Source organism: Protopterus annectens, chromosome 1.part1 (assembly GCF_019279795.1).
Source record: "Protopterus annectens isolate FY-2018-M chromosome 1.part1, PAN1.0, whole genome shotgun sequence".
Lineage (NCBI taxonomy): Eukaryota > Metazoa > Chordata > Ceratodontiformes > Protopteridae > Protopterus > Protopterus annectens.
The window spans coordinates 1,033,399,616-1,033,421,654 of NC_056726.1; the positions used below are offsets into that span (position 1 = coordinate 1,033,399,616).

Sequence of the window (22,039 nt, forward strand, 5' to 3'; positions counted from 1 at the left end):
TATCCTTTATGAGGAATATGAAGTCAGTAATACCAATAAATGTAAGTATTTACTGACTGCATTTCCCAGAGTCCCTGACTGATTTTCCATGGACACCAACTGTCTGGGGAACAGGCAAAATCTAACAAGCAAACATGGGGCCAGTCTGGGGACAGCATGTCAGTGGAGTGGTATGTCAGACAGATATCACTGTCAGATATGAAGTCACTCACTAAATGCATGTCCACACAAACCCTGACAATCTATCAACCCACCATGTGTATAACAGCACTGATGACATTGAATCTGTTCAATATTCTGTGGATATGTCCCCCATGTTGTTGAGCTGTCTCCAAATGTCCTGTCCTGTGAAGTATTCCCACCTACTGTCTGTGAATGTGTAGCCTACCACCTCTGTAATGTCCCTCACACAGGCAAGGAAAAGGGGCAAGGCCCACATGAAGGAATGTCCCATATGTTGGAACTAGCAGCAGTCTCCAGGCCCACAGCACAATACAATGTGGGCACCTACATAGTGGTATGGCCTTAGCAATACCTCACATCTGCACAGAGGACAGACAGAAAGTAGATAGGCAAAAGGTTATGCATTAGGATGACTGTTTTGAAGGATAGAAGTCTGAAACTGAAATGTATGCCATTACTACATGACAGCAATCCCAATGACATGGCCAAAAACATAGTAGTCAACAGTTAATATAATAATAGCATATTAATATCGAATAGGAGATACATAAAAACATACAGCTCAAACACCAAGAATGAGATAGTTTAGTACTCAGAGTCCCAGCTTTGCATGCAGGGGCACATGGTTCAAGTACTACAATAGACAATCTAATTTTACATGGAAAAGCAGCATTAAAAGTGCTATTTTAATAATACAATATGTGTTAAATTATTTTTGTCAACCAGTGCACTGTAGCTGGTGTAACATGCAAGTGTGAGTGCATATAACATGTGATACTACCCATGTATAAAAAAACAAAAAAAAAACAAAAATAAAACAAACAAAACAAAGTGATACTACCCATGTATACCCAAGTGTCCCACACAGTATATTCATACCTCTTGCTACTGTAATGACAGCACGTAGAAGCATGTTATGTACAGGGAATTAAATACACTTATTAAATTATGTCATTACTCTGCTATTTTATCAGACTGGAATGTGAGCAATGGTTACTATGGCTGAGCTATGCTTAGCAGGTTTAAGCATTGATTAAATGTGAATGCTAAGTAGAGTTAGGCAATGGGAAACATTGCTAAGCGAAGCCTAAACAGTGTAAGTGCCTATTCATTTAACCGTATGTAAGCATTGCTTATCGTCATGCAAACTCATGCAAACTCGCTTAAAGCCACTCAAAACTGCCTTAATCACTCTGTATCCAACAGCCCTTGTTCTGTCTAGCAATAAAATAACCAGGTCTTGAACCAGGACCCTGTACACAACAGCAACAGCAATGTACCACTAAGCCTTCAAAGCAGTAGGTCTGTTGGGTGCTTTTTTCAACATACCATGCATTACAGCCAGTTTACAATAGGGAAGAGACACTGTGCAATCAGGAAGGATTGGTATCTACAAATATATATATGAAAGGAAACATACATATAGAGAGAGTTAGATAGATATGAATGGGGATACATATATGCGTATAACAATATATAGATATAATATTACCAATAATTACTGAGGTATATATATATATATATATATATATATATATATATATATATATATATATATGCATACATGTCTCAAAATACCCATACAAACATAATGCTGTTGATAGACCACCCGTAACTGGGTTAGCATGCAGAGTTGGATACAAAAGGACCCATGACACTCACATCTGCCCCCCACCCCACAATCCAAATAATAAGTGAACAGTACTCTGCTACAAAATCATGATAGGTCATACACAATGGCCGTATCTACAATGACCTGTAGCAAAATGTCTGAAGATAGTAAAGAGGAATACAACCAGCCAGTAATTCACACACATTTATTATACTCTAATGTCTTGGCCAAAGCCTTCAAGGAGTAAAACGTTACAAGAAATACTTACCTTACATACAAGAAGCAATTAACACTTAATTACATGTAAATACATAACCTCCAATTACATTCCTCATTTAACCCCCTAGGGGATAAAGTATCACATTTAAAAATATAAATTGATTCTGTACATAACAATTGTTCTTTTATGAATTTTTCATCAAACTAAGAAACAGACTATTTTCAAAACAGTGCCTTGTAACCCACTACTGTCTCCATGGTGAAATTTATTCAAATGTACAGCTATAGAACTGTTTTCTTTCTTATCAGTAATATGTCTCACATGCTCTAGCAGCCTAGTTTTAAAACACTTCTTACTCTCCCCCACATAAAATATGTTACAAGGGCATCTAAGAGTATTCTCTATACACTGACCTCTTGAATGTACAGACTTCCACATGCTGCCCAGCCTTTCCCCTCAGCAGGAATGACAGCAGTAAATAATGATAGACCATATACCTATCAAACTCCTACTGTATGACATCTGGACAAAGCTGTTATACACTGAGAATGTTGCTGGTGTTACAGGGTTTGTTGTAGCATATCTTTTCTGAAAGATATAAAGTCAGAAACACAAATGGATGTTAGCATTTACGGATTGCAATCACCAGAGTATGCTACTGATTTGCCTAGGACAACACCTGTCTGGGGAACCTACAAACATAACAGGAAAACCTCTGGCCATTATGAGGATAGCCCTACAGTTGAGAGCTATGCAGACACAGAACTTTGTCAGACTGAAACCCATACAGAAGTAGCATGTTCAGACAAACCCTGTTAAACTGGCTGTATTCAAAACATATAACAGCAATACGCACATTCTGCCCCTAAGTTTTGAACCTTCTCCACCATTTAGTTGGCTTGTCTCCACAATCTTGTTGTAAGAGGTATTAGCTCACACACCTCCAGGATGTCTTCCTCACAGGTAAGGGAAAGGGCCAATGCCCACATGGAGTACTCAATTATAGGAGTCTGTTGCCATGACATTGGCTATTGGAATAACTACACAGCTGCTCTGCATGCAATTAGCAACTGGGGAACACCAATTAGTGCATAGGCCATCACATGGTCATGAGCATTACCTAAAAAAGACAAGCTGCCATCTATTCAAAACACCTCTGTCATAGACAGTTAATTACTTAAAAGATGATCCAGTTTGAAGAAATAAAAAATATATATCTCTGAGAAATCCAGGAAAAAGAGGTATGTGAAACAAGTAAGCATGTAATTGAATGCAGTAGGTGGTCTGTAATAATGAAAGATAGGTGTTGAAAGAATATGTTTCTCAACAAGACGTGCTGTACTGATGTACTGCTAAGCAGCACCAATGGCCATAGCATGTGGCTGTGTCTGTAGTGACATAGATCACAGCTCAGGCACCTGACTCACCCCAGGAAAGGACAGCTGACATTTGGCAGTTACTGTTCTGTCAAACACCACTGACTGTGCCACTGCTAGGCCACCTACTGGGATGTTGTATATAGCCATATGATACCTGCGCACATAACTATGATACACATTATTTATTTATTTATTTATATTTGTTCACTGGGAGTGTCTGACTGGATGTAGGTCCATTTTCAGCGGAGGCCCGGGGAGAAAAGCTCCACAATTAAAATAAACAGACAGTAGTTACATTGGATTACATAGCGATTAACAATTTACATAGCAATTACTTACAACATATTTACAGATGAAGAACATAGTACATCAGTAGACAACTAGAATCTTTATCTGTGAAGTACATAACAGACATTAACAAATGTTACAATAAGAAGTTCCTGCTGTATAATAAGTACTAGGCTTATGAGCATCTGAGCTTGCTATAATCAAGGTAGTTAGTGGAGTGGAAAGAAAGGTAGTGGTTGGATGGTGTGGGTGATATTAGAGTGGGAGTTGCAAGGGCATAGCCAGCATGTTTTTAGGTGTGCTTTTAGTAAAGTTTTGAAGTGGGTGCATGATGGTATGGAGGTAATTGTGGGTGGGAGGGAGTTCCATAATTTGGCTATGGTGCAAGAGAATAGTGCTTCACCAGCAGAGTTATTGGCTTTAGTGATCTGCAAGTGATTTTTGTTGCTGGATCTTAGTGGTCTGGTGGTGCGATAGGATTGAAGTAGATTCTGGAGGGATGGGATATTTAGTGGATGGTTTACTAGTTTGTGGGCGAGTGAGAGTTGATACCATTGAAGGAGGTGATTCAAGCCAGCCCAGTTCAGCAAGTGAGAGACAGTGGTGACTACGGTAGGATGCTCCTGTGGCGAATTTGGTGATTTTGTTGTAGCAGGTCTCTAGCTTGTTTAGATCGCATTGCCTTAGGTTGGTATATATTGGAGAGGCATAAAGTAGGGTGGAGATAAGGTGGGAATTTGCTAATGAAATCTTTGCTGCTTTGGTGAGAAGTTGCTTATTTCTGTATAATGCTCCTAGTTTTTTGTGGACTTTTTTATGGTCATGGATATGTGAATGTCAAATTTTAGTTTATTGTCTATTTCCACTCCTAGCAATTTAGTGTGTTCAGTTGGGTATATAGTGGTGTTGTCTTTTGCTGTGATGTTAAAGCGAGAGTTGTTTTGAGTATGTTTGGTGGGTTGGAAGATGAGTAGTTTAGTTTTGTTTTTGTTGAGTATTAATTGGGCATTGGATAACCAAGTTTCAACAGAGGAAAAGGGTTCCTGTGTGATTTTTGCAGTTTGGGTAGGGACTGGGCTGAGGAGATGATGGTTGAGTCATCTGCGTATTGTATGAGTGTGCCATGTTTGGTGGCACAGGCTAGATTATTGGTGAAAACAGAGAAGAGTAGGGGTCCAAGGATGGATCTTTGGGGAACCCCTATGGAGACAGGTAGTTGGGGAGATATGTCATTCTGCCATACAATGGATTGTTGGCGGTCAGACAGATAACTCTGAAACCAGTTGGTGACTGATTGTGAGAAGGATAGGTTATTGAGGACAGAGATAAGTTCCTCATCGTTCTCAGTTTTTGGTACTAAGCACTAAGCTAACTGCTCTTGTGAGCCATTTTAAGCCTAGCCAATTATCCCTTGTGAGACTGAAACCCTGCACCTTGTGTTTGTAAGGCAAAAACCTTAACCATTAGGCCACCCTCTCAACCCTCAACCCAGTTGTTTGTGTGGGACCATGTCAAATGCTTTAGATAGGTCTAGGAAAGTAGTAGAGGAGAGATACCCATTGTTTTTATGCTGAAGGATACTGGAGTGTCTGTCAAACACCACTGACTGTGCCATTGCTAGGCCAGCTACTGGGATGTTGTATATAGCCATATGATACCTGCGCACATAATTATGATACACATTTTGTCTTGTAAACATAACAGAACTATACAGGGCATGTGCAGAGTAAAGTACTGTTGCAGAAGTGTGTGTTGAAATACATGTGATACAGTAAGTTCATACCATTCAATTGTAGTCTTATAAGCACGTCTGCCTGATATGTGTAGTCAATTACACATAGACTTGTGTTATGTTAGGCAAACCATTGTCAAGTCTGTTAACAATGACACTGTAGCATAATAGCCTAGATATGAATGTGGGACATCCTCATAGCAAAGCCTACTGTGCAATCAACTTACTTATCCATGTATGTAAATAAGTTGTGCATGTTCTACTTGTGTGTAATATCAGGTTCATTGCATACAACAGACATAAATGTTTACAGGTACTGGTTGTTGCATTGCCATGACAATGATATGGGTAGTAGAAGAGGACGGTGATTATCAGGTTGTAATCGGAGAAGTGTGCAACTTTGTTATGACCCTCTGTCCATGCCTACCACAAACAGCTATCTGAACACCTACATAAAGTGGATATCAAGAGTGTACACACCCCTGTGGAAATGCCAGGTTTGTGTACTATACAAAAGTGAGACCACAGAAAATATTGTCAAAACATTTCCCACCTTGAATGTGACCCATAACCTGTACAATTCTATTGACAAACAAACAAATCTGTTAGGGGAGAAAATATTAAACATAAATAATGTATTATAAACTGGTTACATACATGTGCATACACAGAAACCATTGCTTGGTTGATGCACCTCTTGCAGTAATCACAGCATTCTCTTTTTGGTTACACACATGCTATCAGTTAACAAGACTGATTAACCCCAAATAATGTTCAACTGTCCTAGTAGGATTTATTTGACATTTACACAGTTGCCTGCTACAGCAAAAGCCATGTTTGACAGAGAGCTTACAAAGCTTCAAAGGGATCTCATTGTGGAAAGGTATCAGTCAGGAGAAGAGTATAAAAAGTGTCCCCAACATGGGATATTCCAAGGAATACAGTGCAGACAGTCATCAAACAGTGGGGAAGGTACAGGACAACAGTGACACTGCAAACACCTGGGCACCCATCCAAAATGAATGACATGACAAGATGACAACTGGCCACTGAGGCTGCAAGGGGACCTACAGCAACACTGAATGAGCTGCAGGAATGCCTGTCAAGTACTGGATGTATACCACATGTGACAGCAATCTTCTGTATTCCCTATATGTCTGCCCTATGGGGTAGGGTTGCTAGATGGGAGCCTTTTCTTGCACGTAAAACATCCATGGCTGGACAAACATTGCCAAAAAGTACATTAAGTCTCCAAAAAGCATGTTGGACAATGTATTATGGTCTGATGATACCAAGATTGAACGTTTGGCCTACAATTCCAAGAAATGTTTGGCCCAACACAACACAACAATTTGCATCACCAAAAGCACACCATCCCCCTGGTGAAGCATGGTGGTGGCAGTACCATGCTGTGGGGTTGCTTTTCAAAAGCTGGAACTGGGTCTACTCAAGATGGAGGGAATTATGAACAGTTACAAATACCAACCAGTTTTGTCCCCAAACTGTCAGTCATCTGTGAGAAAGGTGAAGATGAAGAGGGATTTTGTCTGTCAACATGACTATGACCCTAAGCATACATCCAAATGGACAAAAGAATGACTTCACCAGATGGAAATTACAGTTTGCAAATATGCCAGCCAGACCTACATCCAACAGAAACTCTGTGGGTTGCACTGAATAGGGCTTTGCATAAGATATACCCTCAGTAACTGACATATTTGTAGCACTGTTGCAAGGAAGACTGGGCAACTATTACCAAGTAAAGATTTGCCATGATGATAGCCTCCGACCTAAGATGACTGAATGCTGTCATTATCTCAACAGGTGCTTCCACAATGTATCTGTTTAAGGGTGTGCACACACACACAACCAACTTATTGTCCTGATTTCAATTTGAATATGTTTTCCCACAACAGATTGTAATGTTTTCGATGGCGTTGTACAGGCTATAGGTCACATTAAAGGTGGGGATTGTGTTGAAATAAGTTACTGTGGTGTCAAGTTACAATAGCACAAAGACCAGGCATTGTAACAAGGGACTTATATATCCACTGCAACTGTATGGACTCAGCAATACCAGACCTGTAAAAGCCACCTCCAACAAGGTAGACTAATCCCCTTTGGTCGAAAGCAGCAATACAGAAACCACATAATAGGTTCCTATATTGCTGTACAGGGTCACATAGGTGCAGACAACTTGGAAGCATGTCCAGCCGTATCTGAACAAGCATGTAAGGGCACAGGTGACTCCATGTAAAGCTAACTATGAGTACAAATCACATGTATCCACATTGCCAAAGCATTACAAGGGTGTATCCACATATGGTGTCAGTCCCAGAGGCAATAACAGAATTCACCATGTACTTATGTTAAATCACACCTCATACACACATGTCATGGCTATAGGCAACCTGCATCAGACAGGTTAGGTGTGAACATCACCCCCTGTCCCCCCATCCCTATAGGGAGATATGCACATCAACTGCACCCCTGCCCTCATCAGTGGTGAGCAGGTACATATTGCCTAATGAAAGGCAACAACAGCAAGTCTCCATGGGGCCTGATAACATCCCTGTCTGCATCCTGCATGAACTCAGGCAAGTATTCACAGTTCCATCACACACCGTATTCAAACACAGCCTCGGCAACATCCACCCCCCATCCACATGGAAGATGGATACTGGCATTACACTGCACATAAATGACTGTTGAATAGAGGTTTATGCAATTAACTGTCCATCATTGGAGGGAATATGACACATCAGGGTCAGGAGTGCAATGCAAGCTAATATTGTGCTGCTAGATTACAGGGGTATGGTGTAGTTGTGAGTGCTGGTATGAAATATCCACTGTTGAAGTACAATTTCTGTCCATACTGTTGACAACTGTATAAGGTGATATGATGTGTTTCACTGTTTATGTCTTCCAGGCAGGATGCATCATTTGTGGAATCTGCCATACAGTGCAGCAGAAACCTCTGAGATTGTTGAGTTTCTAATACAGCACTACAATATAATGTTTGGCCATAATCAGGAACATCTGTGGGAGAGGACCGCCCTGTGGAATAACCTAGTCCACAGGGTAAACGATGTTGGCCTGCACACAAGAATGTATGAGCAGGTCCAGCATCGTACTACTGATATCCTACATAATGCCTGCCAAAGGGCTGCTGCTGTAGCCAGGGAAGCAACAGTCACAGGTGGGGGCCAGCTCATGCAGGACCCACGAACAGCACAAGAACAGCACCTCATCAACCTTGGGCACCCACCCCAACAACATACGATCTTCATGAATCCAGCATCATGGATGTGGGTGCCTATGACACAATGGATGAGGAGTGTGCAGGTAAGGCCCTATTGCACATTACTAGAGTACTTTAGCATACATAACTTGTATCGGTAGAGTATCTACATGCATATGTCAGATAAGATAGTAGTTGTGAACAGGATTTGGTAATGCACATAAGCACACATCTATGGTGAAGGGCAGCATATTTTGTACTATTGGGGGTTGTATTGTTAATGTGCAGAAATGCTGCTTCCCGCTGTCCCAAGGCCACATGTTGACAGTACCTCTCTGTCACACCTGTTTAGCTCCCTCTGGCCTATTGGGACAGCAGCCTGTAGCTGGTGAGTATGTAATTGCTTTGTTGTGCTTTGCCAATACACATCTAGGCATATTGCTTGATGTCCATGTTTACTTGCGGTGGTGTTAACTGCAGTGGATCACAGTGGTCACCATGTGAGGCCTATCTGAGGAGTAATGTAATATTCCTGCAGCATACCTCACAACCTGTCAGTGCAAGACATCTGGACACAGACCAACAAACTGGGGGGACAAATGGGCTACGGTAGGGACATGTATGAAACATTAATCCTATACAGTGGACACCACAGTGTACACACCCCTGTCAAGATGCCAAGTGTTCCTGATATATATACAATGAGAGACCACAATATTATGTTCCACACCTTTTCCAACCTATAATAGGACCATAATATGAGCAATTAACTTGAAAAACCAAACAATATGTTAGGCCACCATATATGGGGTATACAAACCTTACAATATGATGGATGTTTATGTGTGCACACCCTCCAAATAACATATTGTGAGAGCAGCTTTTGGTGTACTAACAGCATTCACTCTGCTTGTGTAAACACCTGCCATCAGGTACAGGGACTCAATGTAGCAATGAATAACGGTCCACTGTCAGAGCGGTGTATTCATGACATTTGCTCAGCTGCCTGTACCAGAGGCAGACATAGTTTGCACACATCTTACAAAGCAGCATAGGGATCTCATATTTGAAAGGTATCAGTCAAGAGTAGGGCACACCAAAATTACCACTGTATTGCATATACCATGGAACACAGTGGAGACAGTCATCAAAATGTGGATAAAATATGGGACAAAAGTGCTGTTGAAAAGAACCAGATGTCCTTCCAAAACAGATGACAAGACATGCCGAGAACTGGTCAGGGAGGCTACCAGAAGACATGCAGCAACACTGAGAGACTTGGAGGACTCTCTGGAAAATACTATTTCTGTAGTACATGTGGCAACAATTGCCTGGATTCTGCATAAGTCTGGCCTATGAGGCGGTGTCAGTAGATAGAAGCATTTACCCACACCAAACACCATCCAGGGTTGTGTACAGGTAGCAAAACATAAAATCAAGTCTCCCAAAGGCATGTGCTGCAATGTGTAATGGTGTAATGAGACCAAGGTTCAAACCTACAGACAGTATTCCTAAAGCTACGTGTGGTGCACAAGCAGCACTTCACTTCATCAGAGGACCACCATCCACACATTGAAGCTTAATGGTGGCAGTGTCCAGCATTAGGGTTGCTGTTCATTACATGGAACTAGGCCTATAGACATGGCGGAGGGAATTCTGAACAGTTACAAATAACACTCATGTGTGCCAAAGCCATCAAGCATCTGCAATATGGCTGAGGATGGAGAGGGGTTTCAGCTTCCAACACAACAATGAACCAAAGCATACATCCAAAGCTAGCTAAGAATGGCTTTATCTGAACACAATCAAGGTTATGAATTGGGCCAGACAAATCCCAGACTCAACATCAATAGTAAACCCCCAGTGTGACCTCCAAGGGCAGTGCACATGAGCTGGCCTTGCAATCTGACAGAGTTAGGGGACCTTTGTAGGGAAGACTGTCCAAATAATGCCAAGGCAAGATGTGCCATGCTAATATACCTCTTCCCAGGAAGAGTGACTACTGCAGTTCAATTAACAGGTGCTTCGACCAAGCATTGGTTTAAGGGAGTTCATAGCTATGCAACCAAAATATTGTATGCATCTCCCTTAGTATCTTCACAACTAACACATTTGTCTGTTTCTTGATTGGATTGCACAGCTCATATGTCACATATAAGGTGTGTAATGTTTTCAAATGCAGTAATGTGGTCAAATTTTATATCATAAAAAAGGCTGGTCTGTATACTTATCATATCCATGTTATGCTAAGAAGGTCATTGGTGTAACCGAATGTGATTGCACATACATTCACTGCTGCTGATGAGATGTGCAAATCAAATGTATGTCGTTAATTGATGACATCAGTCCTCGTATCATCTCAGTTATATGTCAGACAAACATATAGGGGTTGTGAGGAACAGAGAAAACATAAGTGCCAGATATCTACACATTCAGCAATGATTTGTAAGTTGTGAGGTGTGGTCTACAGTAGATGACAGTGTACTATATAGGTGCACAGCAATAATGTGTACATGGGTGCAGTGTGTGCTAGGGGAAGGGATGTCACCTACCAACACAACTCATGCATCACAGAAATGTAGATTGTTAGTAATAAAGTTTCAGAATGCCTGTAATGCATGATGTTGAGAGTCATGTGTCATGCATATCAACTGTTGGGTAAGGTGAGGTCTGTGTAATATCTTTGTGCCACCTAACCTGTAAGGTGTGTGTGTATGTGTGTGTGTGTGTGTGTGTGTGTGTGTGTGTGTGTGTGTGTGTGTGTGTGTGTGTGTGTGTGTAAGTAAACCATACTGTACAGGTATTAAATTCGATATATTGTCTTCCCCTCACAGGTGGCGATGGGGGTCAGGATCTCTTCCGCATGGAAACTGTTGTCACTGTCTCTGCAGACTCTGAAAATGGTGTTAGGCATAGTGAGGCACAGGTGGAGTTGTCAGAGGCTGAATCTGTGCCATTGGTTGGCATCCCACTTTTGTCCACCCCCTACCCGCACACAGTCACAATGCCCACACATGCCCCTTCACCAGTAGCCATAGATGAGGGACAGTTGGCGGGTGGTGGTTTGGGACAGGTAAGTGTGGTGACTAGGGAAAGTGTGTCTGTAGACACCAGCCATAGCTGGATAACAGGCAAGGTCCCACACAGTCAGATGGACAGGGGTGCTAGGAGGAGGACTGCTGCCCATCATGGCCCTGCCAGAAGTGCCACAGCAGGTGTCACAAGATGCATGTTTCAGGCCATCATGGAGGCCCAGGCACATATGGAACGTCACAACAGACAGACTCTCAGGGTTCATATGACAAATCTTCCTGCTGTGCATGACAACATCCTTGATCTAGCAAATGCCCACCGTTATTATGCTGAGATCATGGATAGATGGTTGGGTGAGATGGTGGCACTCGTAGTCCATGGTAGATCTATGTTGTAGCATGTGGTGGGAGTTGGCTGTTGGCCATGTGGTCATAGGCCAGCACCATGAACAGCTGAAGGTCTGCATGGCTATGCAACATCTCACTCCCACTCCCATAGTGGCAGTACCAGCAGCACAAATGCAGTGGGGGGTGCTGGTCCACACCACAATGCAGCAGTCCATGAGCATGTGGCCTTGGCCAGTCTCAACAGGGACACGGATCCAGCAGACAACTGTCTGCATCAGGGAGTAAAACTCCATCTGGCCTTAGGCCTGGTGGTGCCAGTGGAACCCCTGGCAGGTCCAATTTCCATGTCTATGGCCAGACACAGTGAACTGTACACCCTGCCATGTACGGTCTGCAGCTGTCCAGCATACCCTTGTATAGGGCAGCAACATGGCAGAACTCAGTGCATCCATACACACACACATCACCATCACAGCTAGGGCATATCCATACTTACACACACCACCTCTGCATGGCCCATGTAATATACAACCCCCAACCCACACACATGATGTCTACCAATTGGCTCAGCCTAGGCCTCTGGCAAACCCACACCACACCCTGTGCATATGATGACACTTGTGCCACATCTCTGTCATCCATACCATTGATGCAGGAATATGCTTACATGGTTCTGATGCACAGGGTGAATTTAGTACAGTTTACCAATGTAATGCTGTGTAATATGTTATCAGCCAGCATGTTTAATGGTTACATGTCAGAGTGTGTATCTGTCCAGCCATGATGTATTACTGTTGTTATTAACACTGACTGACTGTGGTATCCATAATGTTTTTTGCTTGTGTTCTATGTGTCTGTCTGTCAGGTGGATGTAGCCCTTGCAGTCCTTTTCTACAAGGGTATGGCAGTGTGGTAACACATTGACTGTGTCATATCCAGGGTACAGCTGTACACAATTAACAGGTCTGTATAACAGTTATTGCATGTGCCACATGGCTGATAGGGCTGAGGGGCGTATGCAGGCAAGTGCATGGTGGCTGATTTCAACAGCTCTTGTACAGTGGGCAATGGTAAGTGTCTTGGGTGGAACACACCAACGGTTTGTGAGTATCACACACACAGAGGATATTGTGTTGATGCAACACACAGAGAATACTGTTCACACACGCACACACACACACACACACACACACACACACACACACACACACACACACACACACACACACACACACACACACACACACACACACACACAGGATCATGATTGCCAGTGTTGAGTTTGACAACCCCACCCATCTAGTTATTGGTGGTACAGTGTTAGGTAGTTATCACAGAGGGCACAGAGCATATATTCTGTTGTGTTTCTGAAATACATGCATAGTGATTAACATCACATGCTCCTGTAAGGTATGGCAATGGGTGTTGTAGTTGGTGTGACAGTTTTCATACTACTGTCATGCACGAGTGTACACACTCCCAAACTCTGCTGTATATACCAATGCACACACACACACACACTTGCTAGTACTGACATTAGCAGACCAACCTATCTTGTTATTCATAACATTGTATTCCATACTGTTGCACAGGGCTTATAGGGCTGCAGAGTGTCTACAGATACCATTACAGTTGATGTGAACAGCAGACCTCATCCAGTAGACTTAGGAATGTGTACTGTGTGTACCATGGCATAAATGTGAATCCATGGCCATTCAATGGACTTCACACACAACACACATGCACACACACACACACACACACACACACACACACACACACACACACACACACACACACACACACACACACACACACACACACACACACACACACACACACACACACACGATACTCTTCTCTCACACACATTTGCCAGGAGTGGGAGTAGAACCTCTGCCTATTTATTGTTACTACATTGTTACACATTTATTGCATGCACCATGGAGGTTATGGGGTGACACTTGTCCAAATCTACTTCTACAGTGAGGGACATCACCAGGCCTTGCAAATTATGGCAATGGGGGAATGTACTGGGTGAGAAAGGCCACAAAATACTATAACCACACATATGCACACTTACACACAATAATATACACACACATTTTCAAGGACTCATATTAGAACCCCTAGCTATGCGTTTATTGGTATTATAGTGTTATGCAGTTCATGCACACACCACATAGCTTATAGGTTGTGGAGTGTTCCAAGGTACCTATATAGTGAATAACATCTACAACACTTGTAAGATATGGCAATGTTAGTTGTACTGGGTGAGACAGGCCACCAACTACTTTCACCCACATGTTTACACACTCATAACCACTCTCAAACACACTAATTCACACACACATTTGACAGTCCTGAGATCCGTGGTTTCAAACACTCATAGGTGTGTACATGGCAAATGGCTATGGAGGCTTTACAAGGCTAACCCATGGGAATACACTGGCATCATGCCACCTGACGATACTTCCCAGTGTGTGTACTGAGTATAGTCACTCTAGTGATCCTCAGGGTGGGTATTCTATTCCTCATCTACTCCTCCTGATATCTCTTGAAGAGGGCCAGTGTTGTGCTTAGCTTCACATGTGTGTGGCATCAATTCCATGGTGTGGCTAGTCTTTGGGTTGTGCACCTGTCCCTCCAGCATGTCCTATTGATTGTGAGGATGGGGTTGGGCTATCTGGGGCATGTTGTGTGGACAGATTGGTGTCCTCGGATTTAGCATTCCTGACAGGGTTGGGTCAGACATGGCTGTGTATGTCAGGCAGAGATCACACCTACATAGGCAATATGAGACAGAGATTCAGAGCAGTTGTTGGAGTCTGTCCATATGGGGCAATTGTGTAGTATCTAAGATCATCTTTGTGAGGTACACTTGCAGGCTTTCCATTTGTTGCTGATGTCCAGTGGGGTAAATTGCAAATGGGCCATAATAAACATTGATTGGCCTACCGAGGGGTGCGTACAGGGAAACACTGTCCTTTACTTCCCTGATTCCACACCCTGAGTCAGGAGCAGTGACACATGGAAGGACATTCACAAGACAGCGGCACTGTGCTGGTCACCATACACCTCTGTTCCCACTTCCATTATACCATCAGTGTTCAGTGGACTACCATCAATGCATTACTTTATGGGAAGCATGTTGTAACCAAGGGGGATGGTGGCATATCATCTGGCATTGAGCTTATGTCCAGGCCTCTGACATCAGTCATAGGTCTCAGAGAGGCCTTTGTGTAGGATGTCAACCTCACGTGGGGGGATAATAATAGCACCCACCTTGTATTCATCTGGAGACATTGTTAGCCAGGGCGGCTTTGTATTGGGCTAGTCCTCAGAGGTGTGGATCCCTATCATGAGGGAACATAGGTGCACAACCTGTGGGACTCCACTCATGACTGTTCAGCAGTCTGAGATCAGGTCCGCTGCTTTCACACTGTGGGTTCCATCTGTGAACCAGTTTGCAGGCCACCTACTGATGAGGGTGTGGCTGCCTACCTGACTGTGTTTGTGTATGATTCCTGAGTGGGGAGCGATAGCCAAGGATTAAATGGGCAGTCTATCTTGTTATCTATCCCATACTGTCACATAGTTATTGCACATGACACAATACTTATAGGGCCACAAAGTGTCTACAGGTCCCTCTACAGCGGCTGACAACTGTGGACCTTGTAATGTGGACACTGGGACATGTACTGGGTGGACAACAGCAAAATTTTGCAAAACCAGCCCTCAAATGGTATAGTTCTTGCACAAGCACAATAGCCCACCCACCCACAGAGAGGATACTGTTCATACATGCACCCAGACACACACACATTTGCCTGGATTGAGATTAGAACCCCTACCTATCTTTTTTTTCTACTACAGTGTTACACATTTATCACATGTGCCAAGGAGTTACTTCTAAGGTGAGGAACCTCAACAGCCCTTGTAAAGTATAGCAATGGCTAATGTACTGGGTGAGAGAAGCCACAAAATACCTTAAATTACACATATACACCTTTATACACAAACACATTTGCCAGAACTTGGATTTTAGCTCCTACTTATTTCTACTATAGTGGTATGCAGTTATTGCATGTGCAAGAGGGCTTATGGGACTAAGGCCTGACAGAAAGAACTTCTAAGGTGATGGATATCTGCAGGACTGCTAATGTAGGGAAAGGGGAAGTGTACTGGGTTTGAATGGATCCAAAAAGCATTTAGTTGTAAACACACACACACACACACACACACACACACACACACACACACACACACACACACACACACACACACACACATTTTTATATTTGCCAGGACTGAGATTAGAACTCCTGCCTATCTAGTTATTTCTGCTACAGGGTTATGCATTTATCACATGCACCACAGAGCTTATGGGGCTGAAGCCTGATGGAAGGCACATCTATGGTGACTGATATCAGCAGGACTGCTAAAATAGGGTAAGGGGAAGTTACTGGGTTTGAATGGACCCAAAAGCTTTTAGTTGTAAACACACACACACAAACACACACACTATTACATTTGGCAGGAGTGAGATTAAAACTCCTGCCTCTCTAGCTATTTTTACTTTCATGTTATGCATTTATCACATGCGCCACAGAGTTTATGAGACTGAGGTCTGATGGAAGGCACATCTAAGGTGACTGATATCTGCAGGACTGCTAAAGTATGGAAAGGGGAAGTGTACTGTGTTTAAATGGGCCCAAAAGCTTTTAGTTGTAAACAAACACACACACACACACACACACACACACACACACACACACACACACACACACACACACACACACACACACACTTTTATATTTGCCAGGAGTGAGATTAAAACTCCTACCTAGCTAGCTATTTGTACTACAGTGTTATGCATTTAGCATATGAGCCACACAGCTTATGGGGCTAAGGCCTGACAAAAATAACTTCTATGGTAACAGACATCTTCAGGAAGTGCACTGGGTGGAGAAGGCCTGTTCATTCTTAGATGCTACTGACATTTCTCTAAGTATATGAGCATGCCCAATGTGTGTCCTTCTATAGTACATGTGGGACTCCATTCCAGGGATTGTTGTACTCCAGTCCAGTTTGTTTTGTGCTACAACCATACCTATCAACCTGTTGGTGCAGGATATCTGGAGATAGCCTATGAAAATGGGGGACAATGGGCCATACAGTGATTGTGACAATTTCTATCAGTAATGTATGGGTTGCTAGGGTTACAGAGCTTGTTTTAGCAGACTTCTGACATATATGCCATTTGACACTATCATATATTGTTTCAGTACATCGTGACATACCTCCTCAGATCATCACAGTGATTTACCAGAGGAATACAGGATGGATGATGCACACACCAGGTTTATGGGCCAAATGCTATGCATTCTTGCACAATCCAGCCTGTTGAGAGGTGTGCCTACAAGCAATTGACTGCTGGTGCTGTGGAAATGGTCCAGCACCTTGGTGATATATTACAATGGTGGAATCTCTGTGCATTTATGTTCTGGCCTGGTCTGATTTCTAGTCCACAGTTGGATAATATAAGTCAGACAGGATCAGTGTGACAGGCAGACACCAGAAATATTTGTAGAGGGTAGGATATGTGGGGTGTATGTGTCCTGGGTCAGATATGTTTGCCTATAGCAGTTGGATTCTCCTAAATGATTGACTGCACTTGGAGGGTCTTGTGTGTGTCAGACTGTTTGACCAGCCTAGAGGTGTATGTTTGTCACACATATATGTATGGCCCACCTCATTTTGCTTGGGTGGCCACATGTTGGGGTCGGGAAGTTGCTTAGGATGAGTGATCAGGGAAGGGTGTATCATGGCTCCCACAAGGGGGGGCTGACAGGGCCGTAGCCTGGGGGCCCAGGATAAGGCAGGCCCGGTGTGATCGGTCAAAAGATAAAAATATTTAAAAACTCTTTTTGAAATTTCTCGACCACTGAAAATGTATATTTTAATTCATACAATTGAATTGTGAATTTTAAAAATGGCCCATATCCATATCTTTTCAATTGTGGAGATGGGCCATTTTCAAAATTATTGCACAAAGGAGGCATCAATAACAATATTACTAATTTCCATCCCATCGCTATTCTATCTCCTGTCTCTAAACTTTTAATAAAGTGTATTCACCTACAACTCCTACCATACCTCTTAGACAATAACCTACTAACTCCAACACAACATGGTTTCAGACCAAGACACAGTACTATGACTGCCCTACTCTCCTTCCTGGAAGCTGTGAACAAAGCCCGGGACACAGGACACATTGTCTCTACCCTCCTACTAGACCTCTCTAAAGCCTTTGATACTATCTCCCACAATTTATTACTAACTAAACTCTCTAAGCTTAACTTGTCACCCTCTTCTCTGAACTGGTTCACTAGCTAATTATCCAATAGATATCAGGCAGTGAGATGGAAAAAAGCCACCTCTCCTTTCATCAACACCCCAACCGGTGTCCCCCAAGGATCTATACTGGGTCCCCTGCTTTTCAATATATTCATAAACAATTTCCATAACTCTATCCCTTCAACTAAAATTATCCAATACGCAGATGATTCAACTATAATCTGTTCTGCTACCTCCATCCCCACACTGCTAAAGCTTACTCAAGATGCATTCTCAACCACCGAACAATGGATGATAACAAGTCACCTTGTACTCAATGCCTCCAAAACCAAAGTAATGGTATTCACCCCCTCTAAACCTACCTTTTTCAATCCAAGTAATTTCACTATTACTAGTCACAAAAATACACCATTAGAACTGGTATCTGAGGCCAAATTACTTGGGGTCCAAATTGATAGTCAGCTTAAATTCAATTCCCATATTCAACTAAATATAAAAAAAAAACACCAAAAACTCGGCAGGCTCTACAGACAGAATCGTTATCTTACACCCTCCACCAAACTCACCCTATCTACCACATTTCTCATCCCATCCCTCCTCTATGGAGCCCCACTTCTAACTAACCTACACTCTTCTCTCAAAACACAGCTCTCCTCTTGCTATAACAAAATTATCAAGTTTGCTACCTCCCATAAGTCCTCCTCACACCACTGTTCAGCTCTCCACAAACTAAAATGGTTAGAACTACCCAATCACCTCACCTACATCCAACTGACTCCTGCACACAAACTCATCTTCAATCCCTCCCTCTGCTCATCCCTTTCCTCTACCTGCAAAATGCACCTCCCTGATAGAATTCTAAGATCTAACAACCAAAACTTAATTGAACTGTATAAACCAATTTGTTCCCCTGGAAAAAGTCTCTTATCCTACAGTCTTGCTTGTCTCTGGAACTCCTTACCCCCATCCATTCGTACCATCACAAATCAGTTCTCATTCAAAAAATCCCTTCACTCATACCTAATTTCCCAGTGGGAATGCTCCTGCTCCCACCCAACATAATCTCCTCATACTGAGAATTTTTACTTCTCCTCCCCTATTCATGATGAGAATTTCTACTTACTCTCCTAAACTCATAGATCTTGCTCTTGCTTGTATTAGCTTTTTCTGAATACTTAAAGGTACCTTAGTGTAAATATACCCTCTGATGGAAAAGGTTCTCTTTTTCTATATTGAAAGGTTCTATGTCAGCTCATATACCTTTCTCTTGATTGTATTAAGCTACTCATTCTGAATGTATGAAAGATATCTCCAATGTAACCCACCCTAAGTTGTAAAAGAGTCTCAGTTTCTATATTGTAAATTGTTTTCAACAATGCAATATTGTAATATTTGTATATGTTTGTACACTAGTCTACTGTATTTCCAAGTCCATAGGAATTGTATAATTGAAACTAAATACCTTATTGTAACCTTGCTAATTGTTTTTAGAGCTTTTCTCCCCAGGACTCCATTGAAAATGGGTTCTTTTGGCCCAATGGACTATCTTGGTAAACTAACTGCAAATAAATAAATTATTATTATTGATGCGGCAGAGTGGGTGTCGCGAGCCATTTGGGTGCTCGGGATGTTTCTATCCTGCATTGGAATCGTATGAACATATGATACTTTTATCCTTTGCATCATATGTCCGCATGTTTTACACACAAAAAAACAATGTAGTTTTGGGACACAGTAGCAGTGTAGCACACAACTTTAATTTTGTCTAGTCCAGCTCGAGTTCTCTTTAAAATTCTTAGAAAAAAACTAAGCAGTCTTTACAGTCAGTAACTGTGTTTTTTTATGGCTCCCAGTCCCAGACCTTCTGGCTGTAGCTGTTTATTTATACTTCAGCAGATTTTTCCTTTTTTATACGTTGTTGTGGGTGAGGACTTTTACGCTGACAGAGAGGTGAGGACGGGTTTGATGCTCTCCTTTGCTTAGTCATGGTGAATTCAGAGTTTCCCTCACTATAGATATCACCACTATGGAGGAGGAAGCGCAGAGTAGATTGATACCTGTTTTGTAAGTATGCTTCTTGTAATGATCGTATATCTCTTACATACTTAACCAAAGGGCTATTAAATATGTATGATATGGTGTACATTTGTAGATATGCTGCCTGCCTGTTTTACTAAATCTGTTCATGGTGAAGGGTGCTATGAAGAGAAGAAGGAATAATAATAAACCATGGCCAAGTCTGGACATTGTGTAAAAATGTGTATGTACTTACATAACTGTGGTATAAGTATGGTAGAGGGCTTTCAAGAATGTAAGCAGATGCCCACACATTTGCTATGTCTTAGGAAGTTAATCGCCATCTCATGCATATTTGAACTTAAAATATTATACACACTATATTTTTGCATGCCGATGTAGTGAACATTTGTTTTGCTATTATGCAATGTTGATTACCCTAATACAGAAACAAGTGAAAGTCTGTAATATTCCTTATCTTAACTCTTCAAATCTTATGTTGGAGCCTATACATATTTGTGTAGAGAGTATTGTCTATTTCATAGTAGGAATAAATCAGTGAATTGTGCCTCCACTGAAATTAGGCACTTGTTTGTATTTATGTTGATGAAGCAATATGACTTTTTTATCTTTGTCTGCCTCTGTTCTGTTGTATACTAATGACCAGTAGGATATATATATATATATATATATATATATATATATATATATATATATATATATATATCTATGATAAAATATCTTATCTTTGCGCTGGAAGTTTGATTTAACTGAGTTGTATTTTCAAGTTATGACAGTAGCATACCTCTCAACCTCTTAGAGTAAGAAATCTGGACAAAGCCATAAATAATGGGGGGGGGGGGTGCAAAGGCCCAAAGATAGCGACAATTTTTGAATATTGTACTTACAAATTTAGAAAGTAGATAGAGCAACAGACTGTGCTTTAATATTAATTTTCTGAAGGATATGAAGTCTGAAACTCAAATGTCTGACATTATTTTCTGACTCAAATCTTCAGTGATTTGCCAGTGAATGAAAAAATGGACCAAAAATATTAGGCAGAAATCTGGACATTCTGCAAAAACCTGTACAGCTGAGAGGTGTGCGAGCAGCTATATTATTTAAGCATGCAACTCACACGGTGTGTGTGGTTCATTACTGACAGCAGTTCCACAGCTTTCTAATTCAAATGTTACATTCAGTAAGCAGAGTGGTTATGGCAGCAGCTATTTTCTTTAAGCATTAGTGTCTGGGTTTCAATAAAGGTGAGTTTCAAGGGTAGAGAAGTTTATAGTTAAGTCTATTTTCATTCTGAGAATGTATTGCTTTGTTTAGCAGATGTCTATTAGTGTTTATACTATAAAATGTTAAATAAGTTTTAAATGAAATCCAAATAATCATTGTAGAAGTAAAGCAATATGCACATTCCAGTGTTTATGGTAAATGGAGTGAAATAGCCAAATAATGGGACATTGGAATGGCTGCAGGGGGACTCTGGGGCCATATTTTGGTTGTCTGTTCTTCAGTTTGCATTTGAAAGTTGGGTTCCCACAATTCTGGAGTGGGTGGGGTTACATAATTAGGTATGCATATTTTATGTTAATTAGCCTACCGATTTGTACCTATTT

General features: G+C 41.8%; 1 protein-coding gene across 1 annotated transcript in view; it reads left to right on the forward strand.

Moving 5' to 3' along the window:
- Positions 1-22,039, forward strand: part of LOC122815301 (deleted in malignant brain tumors 1 protein-like) — a 1,941,982-nt gene that overhangs the window by 287,854 nt on the left and 1,632,089 nt on the right.